The following is a 10,658-nucleotide window of genomic DNA, read 5'->3' on the forward strand; positions in this document are numbered from 1 at the left end:
TCAGGCTACAGCAGTTTAGCTCCGCCCATTCATACTGCAGTTATAAGGAGTGTTTCAAACCAGAAGGCATTTTGAATGAGGCGCAATACAGGGCAGCCAGTCAGAACAGAGTGCATTTACATCTATCAGTCTTAAAGGCACAGTAACAAAAAACAGCCTGTTTAATAAATAATGAATAATTCATAAAAATGTATCATGACTATTTTGCCTACACAAACCCACACAAATGTAACAAATGGACCCAGAGAAAAGACAAAATACAAGAAAAATATAGCACGTAGGCCCATTAAATGTCATTTTTTAAAAATATGGCATTTCTTTTTTTTTGCTGAGTGTAACATATTGAAAAACATACATGTTAACATGTTTTCACTTAGAAAATCAACAAAATGTATCATTTGACCAGGGGTGCTAAAACTTTTGCATACAACTGTATGAACTAAATGGTTGGTGAATGAGACCCATTGATTATAATCGAATGTTTAGTAAAATGTTCCAATTTCAGTGACCATGTTCTCATTACTGCAACACGGTAAGGTTGAAAGATAAATCCAAAAATACTGTTTTTCCCCACCTTTCACAATTTGTATACTGTTGTCGGACTAAGTATTTTAGAGCTAATTAGTTCAATATCATTCCTGTCGGACCAAAAACTCACATCTCCAAAAAATTAACTCTAAAAAAACCACTTTACTCTTAATGTAGGTTCATGTAAAGAGACTTTATTCCAAGCAATTTTGAAGCATTTCTATTGGTCCATTTGTCATTAAATCTTAGCACAATGTAAACAGCAGCTGCTGTTTTGAAATTATGTCAAAAAATTAAAGATGGTAAAACAGAGAGGTTTTTTTTCCAACAGTGAAGATATATTTTGCAACACACAGCATTGCAATTTTATCTCTACCAGAAGGCATTGAAAGCTATTGAGATTTTTCTTTTTTCTTGTGCCACAGAACATTTTATTGTTTTGGTTCTCATTGTTACAGTTTACAAGGAAAACACTGAAGTAAAGAGATTTAGTTAAAAGTAATACTAAGTCAATTTTTCTAATTAAAAAAAGCAAAAACATAATTAAATATCAGTAATAAGAAACACATATGTGGACACATTGTGGTAATGAAAATTAGGGTTGAACATGGAAAAAAAAAACTTTAAAATAGAAGAATGAACCAACTGATCTACTAAATTATATAAGTAATTTTTATCACCATGATGCTTATGAAACTCAAATCTTTATCCTCAAGTTTCAAAGTAGTTTCTTGAGAATGACCCATATCGATATAAATCCCCTCAAATGAAAGGTGACATCATGCAATTTGACCTCAAAGTCATGGTGTCATTTCAAATCCATTGTGTTGGATTATGCAGAGCAAAACAAAAAGTCGCTGTCCAATTACTTGTGGACTTCATCATACATTCATTTCAAAGCCAACTGCAGTGGCATACACATGAGAAAAAACTGGCAAAATCGAGTGTGGCTTGGCATCACAGACAACAGGATCAATTAGACAGCCAAGGTCACTCGCCCAGGCATAGTGTAATATGAGCAGAGGCAGTAGAGCTGTATTCCTGTGGGTTTCATTCCCTCTGCAACCCCCTCAAGTCTGCAGCATGGCACAAACTCTTCCCCCTTCTCCCAGTCTGTCACACACAAAAGCTGGCTTTCAAATAGTCACCAGCATGGTCAAATTAAAGCAGGGCCTAATGTGCATTAGTGTTTTGGGCTGAAATGCTAGTCTGGAGTTCCTAGCAAATTAAATTGGCAGCTTTTATGCAAATTGCCAAGAGCTCGCTGGAGGAACATAATGTTCCCCAAAGCCAGACTTGTGTACATGGAGAAATAAGGGTTCTTATATTAGAACTCCCTCCGTGATTTGTGCACATATAAATCATACAATGTATCCCAGACAAGATTAACTAACTGTCAAAATACTAATAAGTATTTATTCAACATATTATTGCATTAAATCTGCTTTCTTCAACTAAAGTACAGGTAACCCAGTGCTTAGAGACTTGAAATAAGAGACACTCAGTTATGAATGATAGAAGATGTTATATGGATACATATTTGGACACTATTTGTCCAAAACTAGATACCTGCTTATCTAAATTCAGGGCTACGAACAAGGAGTTCTCCCTGCTTTGCTGCAGTAATAGCCTCTACTCTTCTGTAAAAGCTTTACACTAGATTTCGGGACATTGTTGTGAGAACCTGATTGCATTTGGCCACAAAAGCATTAGTGAGGTAAGGCACTGATGGTACAGGATTACAAACTCCACTTCAACTCACCCCAAAGGTACTGGATGGAGCTCTTTCACTCTAGAGAACACAGTCCCACTGCTCTACAGCCCTCTAACCAATGCTAGGCATTTGGCATGGTGGCCTTAGGCTCATGCTCATGTCCCACTCTAATAACAGTGCTTTTCTGTGGAGATTGTACAAGCTGTGTGCCCAATTTCACACCTGTGTTAGCAATGGGTGCACCTTACAGTAGCTGAGTTCACTAATTAGACGAGGTGTCTGGATACTTTTGGAGAAGTATGCTTGAAATGTTTGAGTCTGCGTCATTCTCCTTTCATATTTGGTCAGGATGCTCAGTAGTTTTTTTTTTTCTTTTTTTGCACCATTGGATGTCACCAGCTGCCTTTTACATTATGTGAACATTCATGAAGAAGGATCAAGTTATCATTTTAGAGATATGAGGTTTTGTTTTGACAGAGTTGATATTCATTTTAATGAATATCAAGTTAGTAAGACATATTCCATTCCAGAATACTTGAAAAGCCCAATTAGGAAACAACAACTTAAAACACCTTAACAACCACCATGGCAATGGGTTAGCAACACCTTGGCAACCTCCTGAGTCTCAGCCATGACAGTGTTAAAATCTTTATACTAGCGTATTAGTTTACCAAACTTTATATTAGCATCTTTCAGAATGTATAGTATCTTTTTTATCAGGCATAGTAATCAATGCACATCAACACCTGCAAGAAAACAGCAGCAAGCAGGGAACATTATCAGTCACTACAGTCAAACAACTTTCCAGTTTTCCATCTTTCCTGCTTCACATGGGTCATTGTTTGTTGGAGTGTCACTGCTGTTACTGCAGGTTTGCTGGGCTCTTATTCATTTCACTGACTTTGGGGGAGCCCTTATCAGCATCCGGATCAGAAAGTGTGGTAGCAGCCAAGTAAGATATCACTTAGAAGGAATTTGTCATGGCAGTAGCTCCTGTTAAGACAGACATGATAACATGAAATAAATTAAATAGAGTAAAGAAAAAAGAGAAGATAGAAAAAGAAAAAAAGAATAAAATAAAAAAAAAACAGAATAAAATAGAAAATAGTGCATGTCTACCCTGATAGAAAGTATTAAAGTCAAATTAAATTAAAACAGTAAACAAAAGAAAGAAAAAAATAACATAATAAAATAAAATACAAAGCAGAGAATGTAGTGGAGATACCTACTCTGATATATAAAATTATGAAACAGAGTGTAACATAACAGATTAAAAATAACAGTAGGCCTATGAATAACTGGCCTGCTTGTGAAACCATGTATTGATAGAACAGAGACATTACGTTTCTTGTTATAACACCACGTATCATCCTCAGCTTTCTCCTCTGTAAGATCGGCAGCACTTGCACAAAGGCATAATCTGTGTCTCTCTCAGGCACCTGGCATTTGATCGGGCCAAGATGCTGTGGGGGTCTCTTGTTTGGGGAACTTCCTGTCAGAGTGCTGACTCGCTGTATCCCTGCCAAGCGCTCAGCTCTGGTGAATTCAGACAGAAACTCCTCATAGCCAATAGAATATTGAGGTCCTCGTAGAGTGCCTGGAGGGATTGGCTGGTTTGTTGCTATGGCCCAGAAGCCAAAAGTGCAGAAACTCATTGGAAGTGCGAGGGCATTCCCTCACTGCTGAATAGTGCAGGTACTTCTGCACGCAGCATGGGGAAGTACAAAGGGGACTGAGCGTGTCTGAGCTTGTGTAAGGCTTATGGGAGTGGAGCACCTGCAGGAGGTTCCCATATTCTTCATGAGTGCTGACTGTGTGGCTAACCAGACCGCAGGAACAATATTTACATTTTCTAGATTTTTTTGTACAAGTTGTCTTCTATAAAGGCACGTTTGGTCCCTCTGGTGCTATGGTCAGTCTTTGAGTAGTCATGGTAAACGAATTGTAGGTAAGGACTTTCATTGTCCTGATTGGAGGAGTATGGTTGAACATAGTTTAATGTTTTATAATGTTTTAACACAATTTCTGGTTATAACAATGTAATTAGAGTATAATAAAATTTCAAATTCTATACTTTTTAAATCCGCATTTGCTATCGTAAATACAATCCATATATGGACCATTCCAGTACCAAATTAGTTCAAACTGTAGTCCGACAGAATGAATAAATAAATAAATAAATACAATTAAGCATTAAGATCTTAGATATTTACAAGAATCATGATCTATTTCAGGGGTTCTTAACCTTTTTCACAGTGCGACCCTTTTTTGGAGTTAAAAATATTTAGTGATCCCTCTTTGCCCACCCAACCCCCTTCCCACCCCCCTCCAACCAACCTCCCCCCAATTAAAAGATTGTTTGATTTCTTTTAAAGTGAAGTTGAAAGATTTAAAATTATATATTTAAACAGAAGAAAATGATTCAAAAAAATTCTGTCCAATGTTTTCATGGAGAGTTTTAGTCCACAGGCGGAGCCTTATTTTAGCCACACCCCTGCATTTTACAGCATGAAGTGAAACTGCATCCCCGTCCCTCATGGCCACATCAGATCTCATTGTTTTGAAGTAAATGTGTCCCAAAGTCTGAAAATCAGTGTATAACATTAAAATTTGTCTCTATTGAAACACATATTATCTACAATGAAATAAACTTTTCTTGTGTTGTCATGAAACATATTGTGATTTTATGTGTGTACAACTGTTCAAGGCTGTGTTTGTTCGTCATGTTTCTCTTTTTGATAAAATAATCATGAACATAATGAACGTATAAGTTCACTCCAAGTGAAAGGATTTCAGTCTAAAGTCCAAGTCAGTCAAATACTGAAATGTATTTTGAGCTCTAAATTTAAACCAGTTCAGTACAAATGTATAATACTGACTGTGGACAATCAGGCAATATGAAAATGTGTTATTCTTATCATGTTAAATTACTTAACATTACACTTTCCTGATTATATGACAGGTATTGTCTGTGCCTCAGAACAACTGAATGCATCATTAAAAAATTAGACCATTTAACCATTTGCAAAATTCCCTTAGTCTCTATTGCTTTGTCCGACAAGCGTTCAGTTCAGGGTACCTGACACAATGGAAAAAACAGGGATTCTTTTAGCTATTAAAGCATCAGGCTTACAGGTTGAATGAGGAGGACTGACAAATCTGCCCCTTCACATGATCTAACACTGGGTCTAACTGGAGCAACTTATACACAAGCAAACTTTAGCAACAATAGAAATGATACCATCAGTTTGAGTGCATTAATCTTTACACAGAATGTTTTCATTAGAGCTAGGCCTTCAGCTTAGAACATAAATGTCAAAACTCAGTCAATAAAAATTGAAAATTAAACATCTGTAAAATAGTGCTAATTTCTGCTAGCGTCCCTATGTTATTCTGGTTGTATGTTAGCACCTAGCTAATGGCGAGTCACATGAATATTTTTGCCTGTTTTAGATTAAACATGGACATTTGAAGCTTTTTAAAGACATTCCATATGCTTTATTTGAAGCACGCAACAGGTATATAATAATATATTTTAATTGTATGTGCCGGCTTTAGAGTGACTCCTTCAGTAAAGTGTCCTTGCATAGATCAGCCACTGCTGTTTTCCATTTTTAAGAACTGATTGAATGGCTTGTACTCACAGTCAGTGATGTATCTAGGACTTTCAGAAGTCCTAGAGTGATTTTGTTTATCAAAACTGGTCTCTCCCAGTGGAAATCAAAACGTTTGTTGATTCCACTGTCAGTTCCTTATTAATTTAGAGGTTAATCTGAGGCCTTCTGTTCAGTTCTTGAAGGCCTAAACATTAGAAGAGCTTGCTTGGCTGCATCTCCAGATACTGCAGGAAAAATACTGATTGGATCATTTCAGTTTCAAGAATTTCACCATTTTGTTTCTACAATACTTAACAATAAAATGAGAATAGTACCACAGTACGTACAGAGTTTAAATCCATTAAATCATGATAATTCTATCAAAGAAAAAAATAACTAAAAACACATATGTATTTATTTAATTTAATCTAATTTAACATTAGGCCTTCTCTAAAGGCCAAGAAGCCCCTAAGAGTTCCCCTCTGAATGTTTTTGATCATTGAAATGAGTGCTGTACAATCCTGTTCAATCTGACTAATTTATCAAACTAACAGCCGACAGCTAAATAAAGCTAAGAAGCCAGGCTAACTTAATTAACCAACCGGTATCAGAGTCACTCTATAATGACATGTTTATTAGCAAATATAATAATCCAGACAAAGTTTATCTTAGAGCCACCAGTAAGAATGATAGTGGATAATAAATTAGTCTGTTTTAATATTGCTTTAAATTGGTCTACAAGCATATTTTGTCAGTTCTCAAACATGTACTCCACATGTGCTTCTAAATTTTCCTTTATACTACTGAACTTTTAGCACAGGTGCTAGCCTGAGCTGAAAGTTTGAAATAGATCGATAGAAAAACATCTTCAGCTTTAGAAACGAAATAAAACATCAGTGCCCTTCAGATGATTATGATAGCATGTGTAAGGCATTATATGTTTCTCAGTAACACCTTTCCACCCTTTTTTAGCCTGATAATTCAGAATAATTTACCGCTGCTCTTACTGCACGTTTTTCCATTGCTTGGCCCAGGAAGTAGCGTTTAGAGACAATGATCGGCAGAGAGGTGTGTAAATCATTATTTTGCAAACGGTCTCTCAGAGACAGCCTGGAAACAAAAACAATCAGTGTGTAGTAACTGCATAAGCTGCATAGTAACAAGTAGCTCATTGCATGCTATCTTATTTTATTAATTAATTTATGTATATATTAGCATTAGTATTAGCATATATACAGTGCCCTCCACAAATATTAGCCTGGTAAACAATAAGCAAAACAGGCTGAAAAACATTCTTTACTGGTTATACTTTTTATCTTTCACTCAAAATATTAACAAACATTTATTGAAAGTTACAATTCATCAGAAAGTCCAGAGAATGCTGCAATAATGTGCAACAAAACATTGTTGAGCTGCACAAATCAGGAAATGACTAAGAATATATCTAAACAGTTGAAATTGCTGATTTCCACTCCCACAGCAATAATTAATAAGTTCAAAGCAACTGGGGATGTTAAGAATCTGGTAGAAGAGGACGTATGTCTATAATAACCCCACACAGTCAGCAGATTTAATGATTCTGGGGCTCTAGGCAAAAGACAAGGCAAGTGAAATCATTTTTAATATAGTGGGTTCATCTAATATTCCTCAATTTGAGATTAATGTTAAAATATTACAATATTATGTATTATTTCAAGACATTTTCAACATGTTCTTCCAACAGTATTTTATTAAGTGAAATTATCACTTTATGTTGGTAGATCGTTTTGATTGTTTTAGAAATAATGCTTGAAACAAAATTTTCTGCCTATATATAGAGATAATTAGGTACAGAGTAGAATTAAAGTAATGACTAGAGAGATTACTTTTTCCTGAGAAGTGATAAGTAATGTAATCCCATTATTATCTTGTAATGGATTACTTCCCTACACTGGAACTCTCTATTCTAACATGAACACTAGCATTTACCCTCTCAACACCCAGAATGCAGGTATGGAGTTGTGTCATCACATACAACATGGATTAGTACATTTTAACCATGAATGGGGGCTTGGGCCAACATTTCCATCCTTAAAAATAATCACTACAGTCACAAATAACAGTTATATTCAAAATGTAGGTATTTTGGTATAGGTTATTTAACATCAACACATATATCTAATTTGTATTTTCATGGGGCCATTGGCTCATGAGGGCCTTAGGCAGCTGCCTACCTTTGCCTAGTGCAAAGACCACTCCTGCACACAATGAGCAGGTTAGTTTGAGTGGCCAAAGAATCTCCAAGGATCACAGATAAGGAACTGGAGACATTAGGTAGGTCTTGGGCTCAGAACGTCTCCCAAGCTACAATCCCAAGTCACCTTCATAACCACAAGTTGTTTGGGGGGTTGCCAGAAGAAAGATTCTGCTGTCAAGAACCAACAAACTCAAGGGCCTACAGTTTGCCAGATGTTGATGTGCAACCTAACAGTCTCAACCAGGAAGCTTAAATTGGGCCATGGTTGGATCTTCCAGCAGGACAATGATCCAAAGCACACCTCAAATCATCACAAACAATTTTCACTGAACACAGAACTAAGGTCTTGCCATGGCCACCCCAGTCGCCTGACCTAAACCCCACAGAAATCCTTAGGGATTGAGCCGAAGAGCCGAAGAGTCCACAGTGTGGACCTTGGAATCTGAAGGATTTGGAGAGATTCTGTATGGAGGAATGGTCTCAGATCTCTTTCCATGTGTTTTCCAGTCTCATTAAGCGTTATAGGAGAAAACTCAGAGCTGTTACCTTTGCTAAAGAAGGCTGCACAAAGTATTAAATAAAGGGGTGCCAACAATTGTGTCACACATAGATTTGGGAAAATTTTTTATTTCATGATTATAAGTTTTTCTTTTAATCTTTGTCTTTCAAATAAAAGTTTAATTTATAGTTTATATAGACTATAATTTTTCATATCCATGCTTTAACATAGCCCTGATGTTTTGCTGCAGCATTATATTAGGCAAGTTTAGGAAAAAAACTAAATATAGTGATACATATTGTGTATCGTGAACATGTCAAGTATCATGATGTGTACTTTAGTATTCTCTCTGCTTTAACTCGCTTAACTCACTTCCACTTTAACTCAGGAAACATGCATCATTAACTGGGGCCTCATTCACAAACTGTTTTTAAGACTAAATTTGTTCTTAAAATCCACCTACGCAGTTTTTACTAAGATTCTGAAATTCACTGATGTTTTCTTATTTGGGATTTGTTCTTAGGTAAGAACATAATCTGCACAAACTCAAGAAAACAAAGGTGCTGGAACTGATGACCCTGGTGTTAGGAGAACAATAGCCATTCAAATACATCACAGGCAAATTACAGCCTGTTGGTGTCTTTTTTTCACCAAAATAACAAAATGCCAGTCAGTTTGTCATTAAACAATTATAACATTAGTTATGAGCTCTCAGAGCTAGAATGTAAAAATCCCATTCCCTGCTACTTTCATAATTAAGAGGTATGAAAAAACAGCCCAAGCATGCCCTCTGCTGTTCAGACTGGATCAATGCACCACCTCGTCTTTGACAGAATTCTAGGCAAAATAGCTTTGGTAGGCATAATGGACTAATCCCTTCTGCTGCCTCCTCTTGCAAATGAACACTGAATATTAGGATAGGCTGCATTACATTAAATGGGCCATTTCTTGCTATAAAGCGGTATGAGCAGTTACGTAGGTCCCTAAAGCTACCAAAGAGTATGCACTTTATTTAAAGAGTATGAAATGTATTTAAAGGTGAATTCCACAAATGTTTACAATTGCCATATAATTCAATTACTAAACATTATTCAGAGTGGTTTGATGTGAAGTGTTTAATTGTAGAGAAACTTAACTACCGATATAATTACAGTTGTGGTGATAGGAACTGACTGACCAGAATGACCAGTGGCTTTTGAGGTTTTATGTGTAATGTTGATTATGGTAAAATATTGGTAAATCCGAAAAAATTGTTTTCTTTTTGCCTCACAACACCCTGCATGTACCACTCCACCATGCCTGGGGCAAAAACATCTCAAAACTATCATGAAACAATGTCTCGTTTTATTCTTGCCTGCGAAAGAATACAGGGTGATTAAAAAAAGATTCATCCGATTTCAAAAAGATTTATTTCACTTGTAAATCATTACAGAATAATGCAATAAATTGTAAATGGTTTAAGTGAGCATAAGGTTTATGTAATTTTACAAGCGCTCAATATGACGTCCTCCATTTGTACGGACAACATCAACGCCATAGTCAAACTCATCCCATACTCGATTGAGCGTGTTGGGTGTCACTGTACTCACGGCTCTTTCAGTGTGATTTCGGAGATCATCCAGTGTTGTGGAACCAGCGACGAATGCCATGAGCTGTTGGAGGTTCACTGCCGACGAAAATCATGTTGCACAGTTATGACAGATTCACTCTTATTGAAGTGGAGAACGCAAAATGTTTTCTGCTCAGGTATCGCCGTCTCCTCGCAGACTGAAGAGAGACATCTTCCAGTGACAGTCAGAAACTCTATGACCCGCTCTTTTAATTGGTATGTGATTGGTTCCTAGGCGTTTAAAAGTTGTAAAAATATGGCGGTTTGAAATCAGATGAATCTTTTTGAATCACCCTGTATTATAGGGGTGTGGGCCTCCTCCCAAACAGAACATCACCTAGGGCTCCCAAATGCTCAGAAATGGATCTGATTAAATGTCTGAAAGTAATCTTTTGCATTTCATTTAAAACTGTTTGAGTCACACTGAACAGTTCAAACTCAATGTTAAAACCATTTAGAAACACACAAACACAATG

Source organism: Colossoma macropomum, unplaced genomic scaffold, assembly GCF_904425465.1.
Source record: "Colossoma macropomum unplaced genomic scaffold, Colossoma_macropomum, whole genome shotgun sequence".
Lineage (NCBI taxonomy): Eukaryota > Metazoa > Chordata > Actinopteri > Characiformes > Serrasalmidae > Colossoma > Colossoma macropomum.